This window comes from Periplaneta americana, chromosome 5, assembly GCF_040183065.1.
Source record: "Periplaneta americana isolate PAMFEO1 chromosome 5, P.americana_PAMFEO1_priV1, whole genome shotgun sequence".
NCBI lineage: Eukaryota > Metazoa > Arthropoda > Insecta > Blattodea > Blattidae > Periplaneta > Periplaneta americana.
In genome coordinates this window covers 67,260,287-67,284,243 of record NC_091121.1, presented here as the reverse complement: position 1 = coordinate 67,284,243, position 23,957 = coordinate 67,260,287, and the positions used below count along the sequence as shown (strand labels likewise).

The window sequence follows — 23,957 nt, the reverse complement described above, 5'->3', positions numbered from 1 at the left end:
ACAAGCACCTGGGCCTACTTTGTAAAGCTCTGTGATGTGCAGGTAGTAGAGGCAGGCTGGTTGCCTGAATGCAAGGGGCGCGTCTGCTGCTGAAAGAGCCGAGGCAACATGTGACAGGCCCCGCGGCGGTTCCTCTGTGCAGGAAACGCACGGCGCTCCCCGCAATCTAATTTAAGATTCCCGATAACACAATTAATTCATGACTCAATAAGTAGAACTCGCTTTAATTATAAACTTGGGGAAATTACAAAAACACATGTAACTTGCATTTGTCATCATTGATTGCCGTTTGATCTCGAGCATTGTGCAATTAATAACTGAGTGGAAACACACATTTTGCCTCAATAATAGATTTAATTTAACTTTTGAAACCTGTTTTCATTGGAATATAATTCAAATGTCGCAGGTTGAAAGGCAGGGCTATGTGCACAAACGAACAGAAACCAATAAACTGTGTGGCACGCAATTCTTGTCAGTGTTTTGAAATTCCCTTTATGTTTAACATGTTACTCAAAACCTTGCGTGCCAGCAGGCTTGAATTTGAAGTAACTCTTATTTCATACACTTGGAGTTGTCTTTCTCGTTAGCTATGGCTCAGATTCTCTGACGTCATAATGCCAATATGTCGATCTTTATTTGTGTAATTTTTTAGAACATCTCAAGACTTATTAAAAATAATTTACAGGTCTGATTCTCTGATGTGTAATTTTCTGACTGCAGCTGAGTATTGGATTTTTAAAATTACAAAACTTAAGAATGTTTGATGACATTATTACCATTAAAAATAGAATATTATTACAGTTTATGCCATGATGTATTTGTCACTAATGATACACATTAATGCTATTGATATATTGATGATATGAAAGTGAAACCTTTTGGGGTTGTATAAGTAGACGTAGACAATATCATAAATTAGAGCTTAATAGCCTATCTATAATTTACAGAGTAAGGGCTACATTATGTTACTGAAAACTACAAAACTTATGTGAGATAACAATATTGTTATTAAAATGAAATATTTTTTCAGTTATTACTGAAGTGGTGTGGGCCTTTTTCATATATTTAATAGCTAGCAGGTGTAGATACATATATGTGATTCTCTAATTTTTCTTTCTAGAATGTAGTACAGTAATATGGAAAAGGCATTAGTAAATTGAACCATGCTTTCTATTTTAGCTGCATCTTTAAACTACATCAAAATTAATTTCATATTCCTTTGGTTTAATCGATTAGATCTGTGATCGCTGCTAAGCATATTATTTTGTTGCAGGGAGAACTCAAAGAACTGAAAATGAATGTGTTCAAGAAAAAGTATTTGGCATAAAAAACATTAAGAGGGAAGCTTTTTAAAATATATATTTTTGACAGGGTTACACTTCATTAAGTTATTACTCGTACGTTGCTTTAAATGTTACATCTTCATTATTATGGAAGCAAATAAATTTCAAAATGTATGGTAATCTTTCTGGAAAATAAATCATAAAAACTTTTATTTGAACTTATAATTAACTAAGTTTGCGGCATTTGCTGTACATGCCACTAGTAGTTATTATATTCACTGCCAATATAAACAAATAAGTCCTCCAGATTCTAGGTTCCGTACTTTTCTTATTTTTACTTCTCGTTTTATTGTGACACACGTTAACTCTCAGACCCAACGCCAATTACATGGATCTTCGTAGTGGATTATTTCGAAAAAAAAAAGTTTGCTTAAATGTCCCTAGAAGCAATAGAACTCGGGCCTTCATAATGACAACTGACGCTCTAGCCATTAAGCCTACAGGCCTATTTTCTTAATTTCCCTTCGTTGTTCAATGTTTACTATGACCTATTACGTTTAACTCTGTTTATAAATAGACGTCGTTAAATTTTCAGTAAGAAAATCCTTTATTTTCCTTGCCCCATTCTATTGTGTAAATTCTACTGCTTTTACTGTTAATTGGTATTTTCTTTTTCTTTATCTTGTTCTTTCTTACATCTGTACTCCTTATTTCATGACATAAACACGTAATAACAAATGCTTGTTCCAATTTCCTTTAACTCGTCTCATGTTGTTATTTTTCGCTCATTCATTTTTGTATTTCTTTTTCTTTCTTTTTTTTCACTCCTCAATTAATGACGCACACTTACAACAATAAAGAGATAAATTGCATTTTTATGTTTCATCAAATATTCTCTTCTTTTGTACACTTCCATTTATTTATTCTCAAATATCATGTCCTCCTTCCTTTCATCTCTGTATTAACTTGTTTAATTATTACATCTACAGTATAATTAATATAGGTACCGGTATGTTTTTATTATATATACAGAGTGAGTCAAAAGCTTTTCGTGAAGTTATAGATGGTGAAAGATATGGCTATTTGGTCAAGATGATATAAATAATTTTTTTAATACGGCATCGTTTTAGGGATAACATAGTCTGAAGTTTAATTTGAAACAGTGATAATATGATGCGAATTCTATTACATTGGGTTGCTATCACTTAATTAGGATTTTAATAATATCGAGTCCACACTTGTGGAGTAACGGCTAGCGCGTCTGACCGCGAAACCAGTTGGCCCGGGTTTGATTCCCGGTTGGGGAAAATTACCTGGTTGAGGTTTTTTCCGGGGTTTTCCCTCAACCCAATATGAGAAAATGCAACCCAATATGAGAAAATGCTGGGTAACTTTCGGTGTTGGACCCCGGACTCATTTCTCCGGCATTATCACCTTCATCTCATTCAGACACTAAATAACCTAGATGTTGATAAAGCGTCGTAAAATAACCGTAAAATAACCCAACCGTAAGGCGAATGCCAGGTAATCTATAGCGAATCCTAGGTCTCATCTCGCCGAATAACATCTCACTATGATCAATCCCATCGACGCTAAATAACCTAGTAATTGATAATAATGATAATAATAATAATAACAATAATAATAATAATCCGTGGCGCTACAGCCCATGAAGGGCCAAGATCTACCAACCAGCTGCTAGTCTCACGGCCACATGCCGAAGCAGAGGTGGGCGATCATCCAACCAGAATGGAGGTATCATGTGGTTAGCACGATAAGTCTCCCATCCGTTATAGCTGGTTTGCGTAACCGAATTTCGCTACCGGTCCCATACACTGGCCTAAATTTCATGAGAAAATTTCTTCCCCATGAGAACTCGAATCAACGCGCATTCCGTAACGCGAGTCCTAGGCAGGATGCCTTAGATCACAACGCCACGGCGCGGGACGGTAATTGATACAGCATCATTAAATAACCAACTGAAAATAATTAAACTATCACATTTTCCAGTTTCTTCTCTTCTTTCACATTTGATCGTGTTCAGTATTCCCCCTGTTTATTTCTTCTCTTCTCTTCTCTTCTCTTCTCTTCTCTTCTCTTCTCTTCTCTTCTCTTCTCTTCTCTTCTCTTCTCTTCTCTTCTCTTCTCTTCTCTTCTCTTCTCTTCTCTTCTCTTCTCTTTATCTCTGTAACTTTCACTTCCTTTATTTGTTACACAATCTTCATTTTATGATATGATATGAGAAATACAAATAAATATGTCTCAGTTCTTATCTTACCTAATATTTTGTGTTATAATATTTTACCATGTTTTCAGGCCACCGGTTAAGGCGCTTGCCTGACGGTCTGAAGTTGCGCTCGGGCGCGGGTTCGATCCCCGATTGGGCTGATTACCCGGCTGGGTTTTTTCCGAGGTTTTCCCCAACCGTAAGGTGAATGCCAGGTAATCTATGGCGAATCCTCGGCCTCTTCTCGCCAAATACCATCTCGCTGTCACCAATCTCATCGACGCTAAATGACCTCGTAGTTGATACAGTGTCGTTAAATAACCAACTAAAAAGATATAAAAAAACATGTCTTCAATTACAATACATTTTCGTTCTCTCCATTTATTTCTCATCTCTCTCTGAATATAGTTTTTCTTCTTACTTCCGTGCATATTAATTTTTAATGTACTTTTTATATAGCCTATAATAAACAAATCCTTGTTTCAAATTTTATCTTGTACCATTATATCTCTTTTATTTTTAATCTTGCTCTCTGCAAACATGCACTCAGGTTTTTGCCTTGGTTAATATTTTCTTCTGTTTTATTTTAACTCTTCATATATTTATTCATTTATTAGTCTATCTCTAACCTTCCATTTGTTCCTCATTTCCGTATTCATTTTGTTTCTCTTCTTACATTTATGTCTTCTATTTCATTCTACTAAAAATAAACAATTATATCTTCAATTTTTCCTGTCTTATTTTACTTTTTTTTTACTCGGTGTTTCGTTTTATATTTATTTACGTTCATCGTCCTGTTCAATTTTATTTTTCTGCATTGCAATTCCCTTATTTTCCTCAATATGTTTTGTGCCACCTTTGACTGCATCCTGCTCTTTGCGTGCATTTCCCTTTCTCTCTTCCTCTCACATTTTCTCGTTTCTTGTGTCTCTTGTTACTTTCGCCCCCTGTGCCGGCTTCGTATTGATCTGTGCTGTATGCTTAGTGCCCTGCGAGATGGTCCAATGCTTGTCATTCTTCAGCATACAGCTCTCTTGCTTCTTGTTTTCTGATGGCTGTTTTTTGTTTTTATCTTCCGGAACTACGTAATTGGCTGGGTATATATAAAAACATCTTCAGTTACCTTAATGTCTATGCTACAGGAAAACAGGGCACCATTATAAATAAGTTAAATGGGTAAATATGGAAAGATATGAATATTTTGTGATGCCTTGCCTTCAGTGATTCAGGTTTATGAGAGTTATGTTCAATAATAACTTAGAAAGTTAAAATATAACGTTATTTGTTGGAAAATTGCCTACCTACTGCGTATCGCAAATGTCGCTAACTTCATATATTTCCTCTTCAAGTTACCCTCTTATATATAATCACATTATGCATACAAGCAGTTTTACAAATAAGTAACTCCAAGTCCTGCAATACGGAGCTGTTTTATAGCTAGTTGTTGCGTACAGTTGTTAACTCGATGAGGGAAGAAAGTTATTTTACATTTTGCAGATATTAGCGGTAAATTTGCGAAAAATTGTTCGTTTTAATGTATATTACATTATTATTATTATTATTATTATTATTATTATTATTATTATTATTATTATTATTATTATTAGGGAAAACACGGGAATTTTACTGGAAGCAAGTAAAGAGATAGGTCTGGAAGTCAATCCCGAAAAGACAAAGTATATGATTATGTCTCGTGATGAGAATATTGTACGAAATGGAAATATAAAAATTGGAAATTTATCTTTTGAAGAGGTGGAGAAATTCAAATATCTTGGAACAACAGTAACAAATATAAATGATACTCGAGAGGATATTAAACACAGATTAAATATGGGGAATGCCTATTATTACGCTGTTGAGAAGCTTTTATCATCCAGTCTGCTGTCAAAAAATCTGAAAGTTAGAATTTATAAAACAGTTATATTACCGGTTGTTCTTTATGGTTGTGAAACTTGGACTCTCACTTTGAGAGATTAACATAGGTTAAGGGTGTTTGAGAATAAGGTGCTTAGAAAATTATTTGGGGCTAAGAGGAATGAAGCTACAAGAGAATGAAGAAACTTACACAACACAGAACTGCACGCATTGTATTCTTCACCTAACATAATTAGGAACATTAAATCCAGACGTTTGAGACTGGCAGAGCATGTAGCACGTATGAGCGAATCCAGAAATATAGAGTGTTAGTTGAGAGGCCGGAGGGGAAAAGACCTTTAGGGAGGCCGAGACGTAGATGGAAAGATAATATTAAAATGGATTTGAGGGAGGTGGGATATGATGATAGAGAATGGATTAATCTTGCTCAGGATAGGGACCGATGGCGGGCTTATGTGAGGGCGGCAATGAACCTCCGGGTTCCTTAACAGTCAGTAAGTAACTATAATAATAATAATAATAATAATAATAATAATAATAATAATAATAATAATAATAATAATAATCTGTGGCGCTACAGCCCATGAAGGGCTCAGACCGACCAGCGGGCTGCTGGCCTCACGTCCACATGACGAAGCAGAGGTGGACGATCGTCCAACCAGAATGGAGGTATTGTGTAGTTAGCACGATGATTGTCCCAGCCGTTATAGCTGACTTTCACAACCGGATTTCGCTACCTATCGTAGCTCCCCAATTGCATCACGATGTTGGGTGGGCACCGATCCCATACACTGGCCGAAATTTCATGAGAAAATATCTTCCCCCATGAGGACTCGAACCAGCGAGCATTCCGTAACGCGAGTCCTAGGCAAGATGCCTTAGACCACAACGCCGCGGCTCGGGACGTAAATTAATAATAGTGCATTAAAAAGATTAGCTTGCCCTCGTTTAGAGAATAGATCGTGAAACGATCTCGTTAACACAGTTGAAGGTCGTAGAAGTACATAAAGACTTTTCTAAAGGTACTTTGAACATTTAATCAGTGTGTTAGAAACTTTAATTATACAAGGAACCAAATTCAAGAACACTAAAAATTCCCATTGAACATATATTTTCTACGTAATCAGATTCGTTGCTCAATGAATAACATTTTCAACCTTGTAAAAATTCTGATCATATTATAAGTGTAATTTTATATACAGTATATAAAAGTTGTATCTCTAATAGGCTATTTTCCAGAACTACGGCTTCTCAATCGATTCATCAAATTTGAATTTAAAAATATTTCTTGAATTGTGGTGATAATGTAGGTATATACGATTTGATTAGAGTATGCATATGATCACAGACTGGATGAGAGGATCTCATTAACATGTTAACACCGAAAATCGTAGATAATTATTTTGCAGATACCATTACAGCCAGTTATTAATTAATACAACTTTCTTCATGTTAACTTATTTCGAATTACATCTGAAATTCTTTCTGTCTAACTTTCTTCCCTTTATGGGAGGTTCAAAACAGTTTAAGTACATTAAAATATTCTAATTAATGATGGCACATCCAAGTCCGTTCAGCTGTAATTTTAAAATAAAATTGATTGTCCATATTCTCTTAAGAGAAATATTGCAGCTACACAGTCATTCCATGAACAACGTTTATAGACAATATTCGTTCACAAGGGAGCAAAAATTCTTGCGGTTATCATAATTTATATGAATTTAGTGCAGCTACATCTAATTTAATATAATATTATTCAATATGAAAGTAAAATAAAGTTGGTATAAATAATATTAAAGCTTTCCAAAATTATATTTATATTTTCCGATATTCAATTTTCCTTTCCTGGAATTATCTTTACATCTTCCGAACTTTATATTCCTATTTCCGAAACTGAAATTGCTTCCTTCAAAATTGTATACACTTTGTCCGAATATATTTGAATATTTCCCGAAATTGAGGTTGAAAAGGTATACATCACCATCTATTTTCAAGGATTTCACTATATGGCTTGTCTTGTTCTCATTGATCGTTAAACTAGCATGAGAATTCTAATACAAAAGTTTTTCTGTGTATATGATCAGCATTGCACAACTTAATTGCTTAAGATATCACATAATAGCCACAACACAAAAAACAAGACCCTCAGTAGATAAACCGTCACTCCCTTTAGATAATCGAACTGGATCCACTGGACTGGAAGCTACAGCAGTAGTTATAATTTCAGTTACAGCGGAGGAGTTTATAAAAGTAGCAGTAAAAGCTCCTATTTTGAATATGTTCGCTCTGTTGAGATGTATTTGAATTATATACTTCGTTATATGATTGTAAATGTGATGCTCGAAGACCGGAACAATCATTTATGTGTTAAAATTAAATTTTGTAATTAATTAATTTGAATTTTTACAGACGCTTCTTTTTGTAAGCCAGAAACTCGTGCATTTAATAAGCTACTAACTTAATTTCCGACGCTACTCATTTCAAAGGACATATATATATGAACTTTTTTCATCGGTACTTCTGTTTACAAATAAAAAAAAGTTGCTGAATCCGGATGTAAAAGCGTCCCTATGAGAACTCCTCACGAAACATTATTTATCATCCTGACCGGTAAAGTTAATCTAATGGATATTCAAATGTAGGCATTTTGTATATCCGGCCAAATAGCAATGGAGTATACCCTGGATACACATCGTCGTCATCGTCATCATCGTTCATGATTATAGGCCAGGTAGTCAGTTTCGGTACACATTTAATGAAGGAAATTGTCAGATATTTTAAAAATGTATAAAGGTCTTCCTAGTCATCTTTTTCTTCTGGTCGGTAATTCACAGTTTGTAGAAGGATTCTGTTGTAATTCATTCTTAGTATGATATTATGTTGTATCCAGTGTTGCTTGTAATCCTGATTACTTCTAAAATATGTGATTTCCAATATATGTAAAATTTCTCTATTTCGTCTATGAAATAACAATGTATATTCTGCTGAGTTCCCGGACAGTTTTCCCAAACCATTTATCTCATTCTGATAGTCCCAGTTACGCATAATTATCCCAATGACCATTTCTCCCAATGACCATTTGTACCAAGGATAATTTTCCCAATCTAATATTCCCACTGTTAAATTATCTTAATGACCATTTCTCCCAAAACATTTGTACCAAGGATAATTTTCCCAATCTAATATTCCCACTGTTAAATTATCTTAATGACCATTTCTCCCAAAACATTTATATCAAGGATAATTTTCCCAATCTAATATTCCCACTGTTAAATTATCTTAATGATCATTTCTCGCAAAACATTTTACCAAGGATAATTTTCCCAATTTAATATTCCCACTGTTAAATTATCTCAATGATCATTTCTACCAAAACATTTGTACCAAGGATAATTTTCCCCGTCTAATATTCCCACTGTTAAATAATCTTAATGACCATTTCTCCCACAACATTTGTACCAAGGGTAATTTTCCCAATCTAATATTCCCACTGTTAAATTATCTCAATGACCTTTTCTCCCAAAACATTTTACCAAGGATAATTTTCCCAATCTAATATTCCCACTGTTAAATTATCTCAATGACCATTTCTCCCAAAACATTTGTACCAAGGATAATTTTCCCAATCTAATATTCTCACTATTAAATTATCTCAATAACCATTTCTCCCACAACATTTGTACCAAGGATAATTTTCCCAATTTTATATTCCCACTGTTAAATTATCTTAATGACCATTTCTAGCAAAACATTTCTACCAAGGATAATTTTCCCAATCTAATATTCCCACTGTTATTATCTCAATGGCCATTTCTCCCAATCCATTTTTTCAAGTACATAATATTGTAATGAGTATCCATGGCAATACTATTTAGGTGTAATGTAATACAAAATTCCAGTATAATTATGACACAGATTATAATTTCACCTGCAGGAGGGAAGAAATAATTACTACCTAATGGACACATATACTATAGAAGATACACAAAAAGTGACAAAGTTTATTGGCATTGCTCTCAAAGACAAGAATACAGAGTTACTGCAATTACACAAGGAGTTGAACAAATTACCATACTGAAAGAAATTATTCATTCTCATGCTCCAAACCAAGAAATGGTCAATGCAGTATTGGTGGCTCAATGAATGAAAAGAATTACAACTGAACACCTAGAAATAACTCCTGTACAAATCCTTCGTACAGAACTTCCAAGAGTTGAATCGGGAATTTAAGCCAGCTCTCAGATCGAAAGAATCTCAAGAAATCTTTACGTCGTGGTAGAAGAAGAGAACTGCCTACAGAACCAAATAATTTAGAAGATTTAGAGGAAATTCCAAACTGTTATAAGATGACACTAGTTGGTGAGTTTCAAAAGGAACAGGCAGACACCGAAGCATCCGTTGCTCAACTGTCACTGGGTCAGTCTGTTAGACAAAGCCTAAGCAAAAGTGAGTTCGTACAAAAGAAAGAATAAGAAATATTGTGCTTGATTACAATCTGTACAAAGAAGGTAGCAGAACTCAGGATTATTTAAGATACATTGGCCACATCTTCTGCTTGTAACTGATAAGTAAAAAATTTCGGAAGATTATAGTATGTTGTTTGAATTTTTTAATTAATTAATTAATCAAGAAATAAGTAGCATTTGTCGTCATATTAATTCCAGTCCTGTAATTACCTTGAAGATTCACAGTAAGAAAAATGTCCCCTGGCCTCGTTACGAGAGATGCGCAGGGTAAGACTAGTGATAGGGCTGCTATCTTAATGCTTCTAGTCCAGCAGCGCTGTGTACTATCCCCATCAAAGAAATGAAAATATCCGACAATTATTAGATATTTTTAATTTAGAAGGAAAGATTAAAAATCAGAAACAAAATTGGTACCAACATATTACAAGAATGACTAATGATTGATTACCAAAACAAATTATGGATTATGCACCAACAGGATATAAAATTCTGAAGACCGAAAATAAGATGGACAGATGATTTTAACCTTGAAGACGGAACAGGCCAATAGGCCTAATCCCTGTAGCTGAAGAAGAAGAAATAAGTAAATTAAATAAGTAAATAATTATTACCTTAAATTCTCCAGCAATATCCTTAATACATTTATTTGCGCCGTTTTCAAGGCGTTAAATATTTACATTGTTAAAAATACTCAGGCGTGAACGTGTTTGTGACATGATGCCTTACCGGTATGCGGGGGCTTGGATTCTCGTCACAACATCAGACCACGTTGTACTGTTTTCTGCTTTCTTTAGACTCAAGCGCACTCTACTATATCGACGGGACAATATAGTGGGTTCATATGAACGAGGCATGGAAACCGACTTGTATGTATAATTATCAGATTTGTTAACATTCCGTGCCTCTTGCAGTTATCCGATTGTACAGTTCCAGATTTTTTCTTATGTAAATATCTGAAAGAAAGGGTGTCGTCTCGTTCTTTGAATAATACTTAAGAAATGGAGGAAAAGATCGGGTGTTAAGTTGGAAAATTCATCCATAGTTGCAGTTTCGTGCTATGGGAAGTTTCCGTGAGCGAATTCAGCAGTGCATTGCAACTGGCGGGAACTCGTCTGAAAAATGTAATTTGTAAAATGTAACTAAATTTCTGTAAATAAAACAAATCTGCAATTCAAATAACCTGTTATATCGCGTAAAAGTTTGATACGCTCTATAAGATAGTTTTATTTCATTTCAAGAGTAGTTCGCTTGAATTGCGTCACCTTGCGTAAACTGTGGAAATGGATGAAAGTGAGATCGTACATAGAGACTGAGAATCTGAGAAAGGGCATGCGGAATCAGTTCTGATTACGCAGGTATATTCGTTAGGGAGGGAGGAGCACTGGCTCTTCATAATTCATTAGTCCGTATCGCGGCGTGTCTTTTCTCCGTCTGCATTATTTATCACGACGTTTGCTTTGCAGAAAGGTGAAGCGGAGCTCGGGACTGTGTTAATAAATAGCGTTAAAGAATGAAGCTGATTCTTTTAGCTCTTGCCAATTGCCGCTTCTGATATTTGAACAACTAACCGTAAATTTCATACTAGAGATTTAAGCTGATAATTTTTAGAGGTTAAAAGTCTACATTTCACAATCACAACTTAAAGATGTTAAACTGTTAAGTATTATGCACAGATCGATAAATAAAAATTAATGATATATATTAATGGTCTTCTGTTATTACTTTTAGAAGTATTATTATTATTATTATTATTATTATTATTATTATTATTATTATTATTATCATAGGTAGGAATTTCGTACCAAAACAGTAAATTTCATTTGAGTACAGCGTGGAGTATAGATCTCACCTGCGCCTCGCCCTGCTCTAGGTCGCAACAGACGGTACGCAGTTCACATAAACAACGCATAGTATCATTCTGTGGAGCTGTGTAGAGTCTTGAATAGTTTGAAGAACATTGTTAATTTATATTAATATTTTAGGTTCTGAACAAAGTGAGATATTCTGTTATTATTGCATTATTTACGTAATGTTAATATTATGCATGATTAAAAAAAAATTAATTCATCTGTTATTAAATAATTATGCGAACAGGAGTATGTAAAACGTTTATTTTTTTCCGGATTATTCTTCGTTAAATGTTGACGTCTCGTGCTGCTATGCATTCGGTTGCTTTACAGTCCAAGTTCAACATCGGAATAAAATTACGATACGAACTTCTAGCTGTCATTACAATAGAAATGAAAAATTTTCTTGAAAACAATTATGGGTTTGTATTATGTGCCACATACGAGATACACTATTAGATTCACAAAGTAGTTTTTCACCTGATGATAATAAGAGATAGGGACTGATTGCACTTCAAATTTGCTCCAGTAACGTCTTGTGACGTAGAATTAATATTTTCAAAGTACAAATATTGTTTTTATTTTTTCTGAACATAAAAGGAGTATTTCTTTGATAAAATAAAAATGTTCACTGCTATTTGTTATAAGGAGGCTAGTATCATAATTGTATACTTTGTATATTATTTTTATATGTATGGGTAAATTATTTTAGTTTGGGAATTACGAAGTTTATAATTAAAATCTTTTTTATATTATTCATTTACAGTATTATTTTCTTGTTCTAAGGCTGTGGACGATTGGAGAACATGATTGGTTACCACCCGGGTGTACATGTTTGTCGTTCTGGTTCAGACATTGAGAAATGCGCTATTACCTTTCATTCGGTAGAGATGTAATCCAAGCTCACACAACTGAACAGTTTCGGTATTAACTTCCTAGCTCTGATTATTATTATTGTTATTATTATTATTATTATTATTATTATTATTATTATTATTATTATTATTATTATTATTATTCATAGTTTTCAACCCAAGTGCAGATCTTTCACTGCAAACCTAGCTTTCTCCAATCTTCCCTACTTTCCGCCTTCCTTTTAGTCTCCTCTTACAAGTTAACGTTATTAAATATTAATATTAATATTAATATTAAATATCAAAATTTATTTTTTATATTTTTTTGCCTGGAAATATTTTTTCCTGTTCACAAATCTTTCCAGTGCAACCTTCAGTAGACAATTTCTATTTAGTCAGTGGCCCAGGGACCCAGACAATTTCTTTTTCTCTTCCTCATCAGTTTGAGCATTATTCTTTCTTCTCCTACTCTATCTAGCACAGCATAATTTCTTAATTATTACGACACTTAATATTATTGAAAATAGTTCCTGAAGACGTTCAGGCACTGAATCAAAAGAGCAGATACCCGGTCATGTAGAAGGCATGATACAAGATTGCCGCTTGAGACAACATAAGATAAATATATTACTGTATAAGGGACATAAATCTTCACTTTGTAACAAGAGCTGAATGATTTGTAGCTGACACTACAGAGCGTACAACTTCATTTATGTTACAGACACTGAAATAGAAAGTCTTTCAGAAAGGTTTTTTATAAAGATTATAGAGAATCGTAAGCGTTATACTTCCAATAATAATAATAATAATAATAATAATAATAATATTATTATTATTATTATTAAGAAAAAGAAGAAGAAGAAGAAGAAGAACGAATATTGGATATTCAAAAGTAGCGGGACTCTTTAGTTTAGTGGTTAACTTGGAGAAAACCTATAATAAAAGACACATCACAAACAAACAAAAAAACAATACGCACGAGAGGAAGTTAAATTTCCACTTACCTGGAATGGATTCCCAATCCAATGAGTTCATAATTACAAAGACTAGAACATAAGGCATAGTCGGAACCCAGGCAGTTCGCATATTCTATTGGAAATATAATACAGTATTCATATTTCCCCATTGATCCTACATTGGCGGTAGATATAATTATGGATAATTTGTTGTATATACTAGTATCGTTTGTTCTGCGCTTTTAATTTTTCTTATAATATCCCATTTTATACATTCATGCGTACAGTCTGGCACTATAGAATTATTCTCTTAGATTTCTTCTAATCGGCTGTTTCGAAATGCTGCTTAGTTTTGTTCATATTTACACGTGTTTCGACCACAATGTTGGGGAATTAATCTTGTAAATAGTAATAATAATAATAATAATAATAATAATAATAATAATAATAATAATAATAATAATAATAATAATAGCAAAAATTTGACAAGATACACAACCATTGTGTTCCTTGTTGTCTTATGTAACTAGCTGCAGTTTTGTTCGCTGGGACCAACTTTTGAGTTCCGAAACTGATTAGTGATTACTAAGGTTCGGATAAAGTAGCTGTATCAGGATAGGCATCCTTGGTCCGTGCGTTTTGTTTATAAACATTACTACTTGTCGCGTGTTCCCCCAACCGACAGTAGTGAAGTACATCCAGTTCCTATCGTCTGTACTGTCCATTCACTGATGTTTTAGCTAGGGGAGCGCTCTTCCCAGAATGTAGAGTTTTAGCTAGTGGAAGGGGATAGTGTTTAGTCTGAAGCAAGTCAAGGTCCTACCCTATATAGCTATACAGCCTATCCTGATACAACTACTTTATCCGAACCTTAGTGATTACTATGCCTGTGACATTGGAGCATGTTTACAGTGAAAAGAAGCCAATTCACTACAGGATATACACAGAGTACACAAGTGTATGTGTGTACGGAGAGACACAACCGCAGCGGTACAGTTCATTCAAGTATAATACAAACTGTCGTGAAGTGTAGTGTGCTCGGCAGTATGACTCAGAAGGAAATAAACATGTCTCGAAACTAGAATATTTAGTTTCACAGTATGGTGCAGTTTGCGTTCTAAATAACGATATGTATTGTAAACTTTGCAATGTCAGCATTACATCTGCTAAAAACAAGGAATATAATGTTCAAAGGCACGTAAGTACAATGAAACATAAACGGCTGGAACAAGGAAATGTGCAGAACGTTTTTCCAGCGTGATAGAGATGTTCGATAAGAATGATGCAGCTTTTATAGATATGGTTCAATTACTTCTTAGTGACCCAAATATTGAACAACAGTGTCATTTTATTGTATCAAATTTTGGATTTATTCCTCATCCGATTGAAAGTTCAGAAATGAGTGGAGTTAAACTGGTGGAACAAATTTCAGTAATGAATAATATTGTGTCTAAACTAAATTGTATACAAGACGACGTAGGCAACAAAATCTGAAACAAAAATGAAATATGTATTACAAAAAATAATGGGTTCAGTTCACTCTGCCAGGTAGCTAATTTTCTAGATACACTGTAGATATTTAGATGTCAAATATTTCACGTATGCACCTGTCGTTTCGCACCTTTTCTGCATTCAAATCCATACTAGACAGTATTAGACACTCATTAGCTTTCTAACTTTGAGAATGCATCTTGTTGTTCACTGTAATTACAAACTAAACACGCAATAGACAATATATCTAAGCCCACGTGTGTTGAATGGACTTTTCTAATAGTTAAAATAAGTTAAATAGAGGTAGAAATTAATTCAAAGGGGTGTGTGTATTATTCTATTCTATAGACTGTACTGTACAGGACGGAGGTGCAGCGTACTCTGTGTACCTATATACTGGGTGTTCAGTTCAAAATGTGTCATGGCTCGCTGTATGCCGTCATGTGGCTATCTGATGAGCCTAGAGAATTCAATCTTCCTACACTTCCGCAAAGGTGTATAACCTAAGAGGCAGAGAAGTTGCCTAGCAAGTACGGCGTTCATTCTGAAGAGTAAGTACCGATACGTACGGTAACGCCGGTAGTGGCAGGAATGTGAACTGTTTGGAAATACGTACTGTCGGGATATGGGGAGAGGGTTAAGACGATTACTTACGTATTTGTTGACATTAACTTCGACGGTCAACATGGACACGGAGCATTTGATTTGTGTTGTGGAATGTTACCGTACGCAACCGATGATAACAAATACCTGCGTACGACTTGCCGGCGCAAAACACAGTTCGAAAGAGGTTATGGTAGCACACAGACCGTACAGACCGCCATCTGTTGCTACGACGTTCAAGTTATACCGTACACGTTCTCAAGTTCAGATTGAAGAACGCCTTAAATAATAGGCAATTTCTCTAACATATAAGCTGAAACTCGCTTCAAATCGGTGACCCAACAACAGTGACGTCATGACACACTTTGAAATGAACACCCAGTATTCTGGAGTGAGTTGGCTTTCTTTCACCGTAAATATACTCCAATGTCACAGGCCTAGTGATTACTATGAAATAGGTTCTCTTGAGCCAAGTAAGGTATAATTTTTCAGGGGGCCGATTTTATAGGTAGGAGCTAGTTATTTCTCCCATTTAAAAAAAATCTTTTCTACGGACGCTTAGGTCAGCCAGGGATAAAAATTCTCCCTTCACTTCATTTCCTTTGAAACCAAGGTTGTCACATAAATCATGGCAACTATTTTTTTAAGTTGAGCGATAGTATCACAATATGTCGTATGGAATCCATAGTGTATGTGGTTGTCATGACATATGCCTCGTGTATATCATACTTCCGTAAGTTATTACATCATTACACATTTTAGTGACAGCTTCATTTTTCCTAAGACCATTCACCAATAAATTGTAAGAAGCCATTGATTTTAACCAATCAGAGTCATCAATCACAGCAGCATTGTCGAGTTTATATCTTCACTTTTGTCTTGTTGCTGCTGGTTTGAACTTACTTCCACAAATCAAAGAGGAACACCATAACTTAACTATTAATAATTTTAGAAATAGGCCTAATCCATTTCCTCAGCATCAAGTACACTCAACAAATTTACTTTTGCGGAACGTCACTTCTTTATTAATTTGTTTTACATTTAATTTAGTTTTCATATTTTAAAAGTTTATTGTGCTAGTTGTTTCTGTTTTTTATCATGTTTAATAGTTAGAGTAGGTAACACCATATTCAAAATGTATCTGATCGTATTTGTAAATAAATATTTTTGTATGGTACGACTGAAGTAACGAAAACGTGGTATTGTACCACGAACCCAATTAAATAAAAAAAACTTAAACATCAAAGAGCGTAGAATTAATATCACCACCTAAAAAAAATAATACAAAATGATATACTCATAAATAAAATACTGGCATATTCGGCCAAAAAAATTAATAAAAAACTGGTACTTTATATAATAATATTATGCATTATATCTTATTTCCTTATCTATTATTATAATACACTATAATATAATGTATTGTAATATAATATAATATAAATATAAATATACCCTGTCCCACATTGATGTAATAAGTCTGATGGTGGGAGCACGAGGTACCATACCCTCCTTCTTTGCCAACAAATGTAAAAACCTAGGGCTAACACACAGCAATGTGACGGAAATAGCCACTAGTGCCCTCAAAGGATTGGTTCAGATATTGAGAAATAACTTGTATGGGAGTGATAATGGAAATTTCAAGTTATTTTAACCGATGGCTGTTGATTGGTTTAGATATCAATGTCAATAAATCCGTAGCTATTATCTTTTCTCGCGGTATATGTCATTCAAATCTTTCTAACGTATCTGATGATACTACTGTCTCTTTCTTAACTTTAAATGACCACAAACGCTAATTAGGTGTAAATTTGTCTGACGTTTTGTATATTCGATTCCCTAATCGTTTCAAATGTAAATCGTTTTACCTTTTAGGTGTGTTTCCAAATTATATGTAATACGCTTTGTGAAATCTGGCAACCTTTTCATAAGGGAAGCTTTTATTATTATTTTATTAATTATATTCGCGAAATTTTTTTTTTAATTTTACAATTCGCGATCGTTAATTTGTCGATATATCAGAACATACAATTTTTCAGTATTTACTAGTATACAACTATTACGCGTTTCTGCAGTACAGAGTGTTCAGTATTACATGTTGATGACAGAGGGCATGCATTTATAATGAGATTTTTAATTAATTTCTAGACCCAATATTCTTTTAGAATTTTAAGTACTGTACGTATCTAATGCCATGGCTTTAACAGTGAATTCATTAATAACATAATATTTAAGAATCTTAAAATACAAATTCTTGGTGCCAGCGGAGACTGAGAGCTATTTCCCGCCTGTAAAATTATCAATCGTATAATGATAATTTATGAATTTTCGAGTCATTTTTATTCTTCGCAACTACTCAGGTGAATAAAATATCTTCTACGTTAGAATTACGACAAGGATGCCCTTTATCACCTACCCATTTTAACATATACTTGGAGGATTTAGTGGAGGTTCAATGCCGCTCTCACCTAAGCCCGCCATTGGTCCCTATCCTGAGCAAGCTTCATCCAATCTCTACCATCATACCCCACCTCCCTCAAATTCATTTTAACAATAACTTCCCATCTACGTCTCGGCCTCCATAAAGGTCTTTTTCCCTCCGGTCTCCCAACTAACACTCTATATGCATTTCTGGATTCACCCATATGTGCTACATGCCCTGCCCATCTCAAACGTCTGGATTTAATGTTCCTAATTATGCCAGGTGAAGAATACAACGCTTGCAGTTCTATGTTGTGTAACTTTCTCCATTCTCCTGTAACTTCATTCCTCTTAGCCTCAAATATTTTCCTAAGCACCTTATTCTCAAACACCCTTAACCTATGCCTGTTCCTCTCTCAAAGTGAGAGTCCAAGTTTCACAACCATAAAGAACAACCGGTATTATAACTGTTTTATAAATTCTAACTTGACAACAGACTGGATGATAAAAACTTCTCAACCGAAACATCTCTACATCACTTTCTAAGATTTACTTCTTTACAATAAACTTCAATCGGTAACTATATTTATTAACTAGCCACGTTTTAATTTCCCATCATCTTTCTTCAGTTGTATAACTTTCTAACTGATCTCTATATCTATGATTCCCTAAACACATTTTCATCACACTAAAACACGATTTACGACATTAAATCACCAAACTTCCTGTTCTAATTACATTCAGACCTTTTATTTATTTCTTACCGCTCATGCACCAACTTCTAAGATTGTAACTTTTTGGCCCTTAAATGTACCCATTAACGGTAAAATACTGACTTGTGGTGACGAAATCACTATCTCTTCACCCATCATACTTTTCACATCCTGACGATAGACGACATTAAGGGCCGTATTCATAGACATTTTTAGCGCGGGCTTCCGGTGGATGATCAGCGTTTTTCGTATTCATAAACCACTGTTAGCGATATGATATGATTTGAATTCTATACTAGTAACCAGTGGATAGCCGGGGCTAGCTTAGTACGCTCGTAGCACGTGCTGCGAAATGTCTATGAATAGCACCCCCGATATTGTATGGATCATATGCGGAGACTATGAGGAAGGTAAAAAAATAGGAAAGATTGGAGAATACTGGATTTGCAGTGAAAGACCTTCACTTGGGCAGAAAACTAGGAATGAATGAAAGTTTAGAATATTAATGAGGAAATGTTAAACGGCTAACTTAAAAATTATCTGACATATAATTTGAGGAAGCCGTGTATTGCAGTACACGAAAAGTAGTAAATGATAAGCGTTGAAAGAAAGGCTTCACCCTCTAACGCTATTTATTAACACAAGCCCGCTCTCTGCTTCACCTTTCCGCACAGCAGACGTCGCGATAAATAATGCAGGCAGACTGACGACAGACACGCTGCAACACGGCCTAATGCATTATAAAGCGCCGACGCGTCGCTCTAATGAAGATATCTCCGGAACCAGACTCCAGCTTCCTTGCATCGCTGTTCAATTTCCATCTATTGCACATATTATTTCTCTAGCAATTTGATATATTCGAAGAATGTAATTGATATGAGCAGCGTTAATCGAATGGCTAGAGAGTGGACTTTCCATCCTAGAGATCTCGGTTCAAATATCGGTAGTGCAATGAAAATGTACAGTTAATGCCTTCAAAACTCAGATGGAAAACGATTAAATTAACAAGTTATTATTATCATCATCTTTATTATAATTAGTATTATTATTGTCAAGATCATACATAACCGGATTCGGCGAAGGATTTTGCTATTCTAGTTATAATTGTTTTTCAGTTCGCATAATTCCTTCTTCATTATCTTCTTTCTCCAGTTTATTTTACATATGAACTCTATATTCCTGAACCATACTCTCAGTGGTACACGCTTTCTTTCTTAGACGAGTCACTGCCATGCTATTTCCTCTCTTTGACCTTATTCATCGTAATAAATATCTAAACACAAAATAAATTAATTAAAATGTTAATTGGTATTCCTCTAAAGCAAGGAGATGCACGGTCACCTTTACTTTTTTAACTTTCTCTAGAGTTCAGGATAACAGAGAGGGTTTGGAACTGAACGGGTTACATCAGCTGCTTGTCTATACGAATGACGTGAATATGTTAGGAGAATATCCAGAAATGATTAGGGAAAATACGGGAATTTTGCTTGAAGCAAGTAAAGAGATAGGTTTGGAAGTAAATCCCGAAAAGACAAAGTATATGATTACGTCTCGTGATTAGAATATTGTACGAAATGGAAATATAAAAATTGGAAATTTATCCTTTGAAGAGGTGGAAAAATTCAAATACCTGGGAACAACAGTAACAAATATAAATGATACTCGGGAGGAAATTAAACACAGAATAAATATGGGAAATGTCTGTTATTATTCGGTTGAGAAGCTCTTATCATCCAGTTTGCTGTCCAAAAATCTGAAAGTTAGAATTTATAAAACAGTTATATTACCGGTTCTTCTGTATGGTTGTGAAACTTGGACTCTTACTCTGAGAGAGGAACATAGGTTAAGGGTGGTTGAGAATAAGGTGCTTAGGAAAATATTTGGGGCTAAGCGGGATGAAATTACAGGAGAATGGAGAAAGTTACACAACGTAGAACTGCACGCATTGTATTCTTCACTGACATAATTAGGAACATTAAATCCAGACGTTTGAGATGGGCAGGGCATGTAGCACGTATGGGCGAATCCAGAAATGCATATAGAGTGTTAGTTGGGAGACCGGAGGGAAAAAGACCTTTATGGAGGCCGAGACGTAGATGGGAGGATAATATTAAAATGGATTTGAGGGAGGTGGGATATGATGATAGAGATTGGATTAATCTTGCACAGGATAGGGACCAATGGCGGGCTTATGTGAGGGCGGCAATGAACCTTCGGGTTCCTTAAAAGCCATTTGTAAGTAAGTAAGTATTATTATAAGAGGGATGAAGTTACACAACATAGAACTGCACGCGTTGTATTCTTCACCTGACATACTTAGGAACATTAAATCCAGACGTTTGAGATGGGCGGGGCATGTAGCACGTATGGGCGAATCCAGAATGCATATAGAGTGTTAGTTGGGAGGCCGGAGGGAAAAAGACCTTTGGGGAGACCGAGACGTAGATGGGAAGATATTGTTAAAATGAATTTGAGGGAGGTGGGGTGTGATGGTAGAGACTGGATTAATCTTGCTCAGGATAGGGACCGATGGAGGGCTTAGGTGAGAGCGGCAATGAACCTCCGGGTTCATTAAAAGCCAGGAAGTAAGTATTGATATTCCTATCGGTTACCCAAGTGCATGTATGAAATCAAGTATGTTATATTTATTTACACTTATCTGACTGTTATCTTGAATTTAACCACGACGCAACGCAACATAAAAAATAACTTTTTTAGTTGGTTATTTAACGACGCTGTATCAACTACGAGGTTATTTAATGTCGATGAGATTGGTGATAGCGAGATGGTATTTTGGCGAGATATGGCCGAGGATTCGCCATAGATTACGTGGTTGGGGAAAACCTCGGAAAAAACCCAACCAAGTAATCAGCCTAAGCGGGGATCGAACCCGCGCCCGAACGCAACTTCAGACCGGCAGACAAGCGCCTAAAGCGGCTCACAAACAAACTATTATGTATTAATATTAATATTAATATTAATTAATTACTACTAGTCTGTTCAAATTTCACCAGCTTCCAGTAATCGGCTCAGAAATCTAGAACAATTTGAATTTTCAGAATTTGCACTACCGACAACTGCTGTCAATGCTGCCAACATAAGAGTTAGAAAATCACTACCAGCTGTAGTATTTCTCAGTACCGAAATTCGAAAGGAAATTGGCGAAAGAAAATTCAACCTGAAAACTAGGAAATCACCATAACCCACTAGTATATTGAGTAATGGGAAAAATAGTTAATTTCACCCTTAGGAGAATTACTATTTCTTGTTAATAGAAAATGATTTTATGAAATTTGTAACAGATTTGAATAACATAATTGAGGCGATTAGCATTTAAAAGCACGAGTTGTGCAAAATCGCATGTTTCAGCTTTGATCGTGACAGAATCAAACAGAACAAGCCGATTTCGTCAGCGCGGTAACTCAAATTTCAAATGGGGTAACAGTTAACGTGACTCAATAACGACTTTGTCTAAGTAGAAGTAATGCTGCCAAATAAGTGATGACCATTTCCTTGCAAATGTTCTTTAGTCCAATAGATAGTACATGTACTCCATTCACTGCAAATTAACTCATGCTATTGACACAGCCTTGTTAAATAACACAGGACTCGACAGCTGGACAGAGCGTTGCTTTGCACTCCTCTTACAGACGATCGTTAAAGGGAATGATAAACATCGTAAATATCCTCTGTAGGAGCCTGTGAGTATCAGTATAAACGCAGGGACTTGCAACATATGCTACAGTACGTATCAAAAGTAAATTTACATACACTTTTAAATATGAATTTGATGAAGTGCATCAATAAGACACGAAGCTTATCTTACAATTCTTTTCCATGGTACCACGAGTGACGTCAGAGTAAACCTTTCATGTCAAAAGGTTACAATTTTTCTCTTCCTGTAGATCGAATATATACAGACGTTTCACGAGAAAACGATTAAATATATGAAAATATTAAACTTCTTTGAACAGGAAATGATACAAACGAAATAATTGTCCAGTTTTGATAACGAAATTACAAGATGGAACGTCACAAATTATACGTGACGAAACAAGTAGACATGGGTGATTAAGATTTCACACACCGCGTAAATTTTTAGTGACAAAGCAACATTTAATATCAGATGGAAGGTCAATAACCATAACCTACAGATATGAAGCACAGAGAACCCTCAACCTATCATAGCGCATATCCCAGAATCATCCAAGTTCAATGTATCTTGCTCCATATTACAAAATAAAACATATGGACCACTTTTCTTTATGGAGGGCACCGAATCCGGAATGACTTATCTCTGCATGTTGCAACAATAGTGAATCCCATAGTTAGATGAAGGCTATAGGGACTGCTCGTTCCAACAAGATGAGACACTACTCTATTATCACACTGCAGTCCGGGTTTATCTGAATGAACATCTGCCTCAAGCTGGATTGGCCGGGAAACTGTCAATGACTTAACATTACGCAATTGGCCAACCAAGTCACCCGACCTTTCTTCCTGTAGATTTTTTCCGAGAGCGTATATGAAGGACGCTGTGTATGTGCCACCACTATCACCGAGCAGAGATAGGTCAGCTAAGGTCCGTCCCAGGTATCTGTAAAGTAGAAAGACGACCTCTGCGCAAGTAGTATGTAGGAGGGCTAGGGCCAAAGACTGCTCTGGGGGGAGGTGTTGATTGAACAATGCTAGCAATCGCTTGCAGAGATTGGATCATTTCTATCTGAACTCTACTGAACCTTCTACCACGAGCATCTTACCCCTTAGCGGTATCGAGCTATATATACTACAGATATACTATATATACTCTACAGATCCCGGGACGGACCATAGCTCCACACCTATTTGATTTCTTCTTCGTTAGGACGGCATAGAAAACCACGAAAATTTTACACATAAAACTTAACGTTAAAAATAGAAATATTTGTTTATTAATGTAAAATGTACCTCTGATTGAGGTTCTGGCTGATATCTATATCTAATATCAGGCAGTACATCTCACTTGACGATATGTGTCAGAGGAAGAACAATTGTTTGTATGCATCTGAAGTCTGATTAGTGAAATATGTAGCTAATCGGTGATGTATGCATTGAGGCGGGAAAGGAACTGGCCACCCTACTCCATTATCTCCTGGCCTAGTTGCCTCATGAATAATGCCTTATTGGTGTTACTTATGAGGTTCAAACCTGTTTTCGGACAGTTGTCTAAACAATGTAAAAA

General features: G+C 35.3%; 1 protein-coding gene across 1 annotated transcript in view; it reads right to left on the bottom strand.

Moving 5' to 3' along the window:
* The window catches only part of LOC138700421 (uncharacterized), a 928,427-nt gene that overhangs the window by 787,365 nt on the left and 117,105 nt on the right, over window positions 1–23,957 (bottom strand). The window lies entirely within an intron of this gene.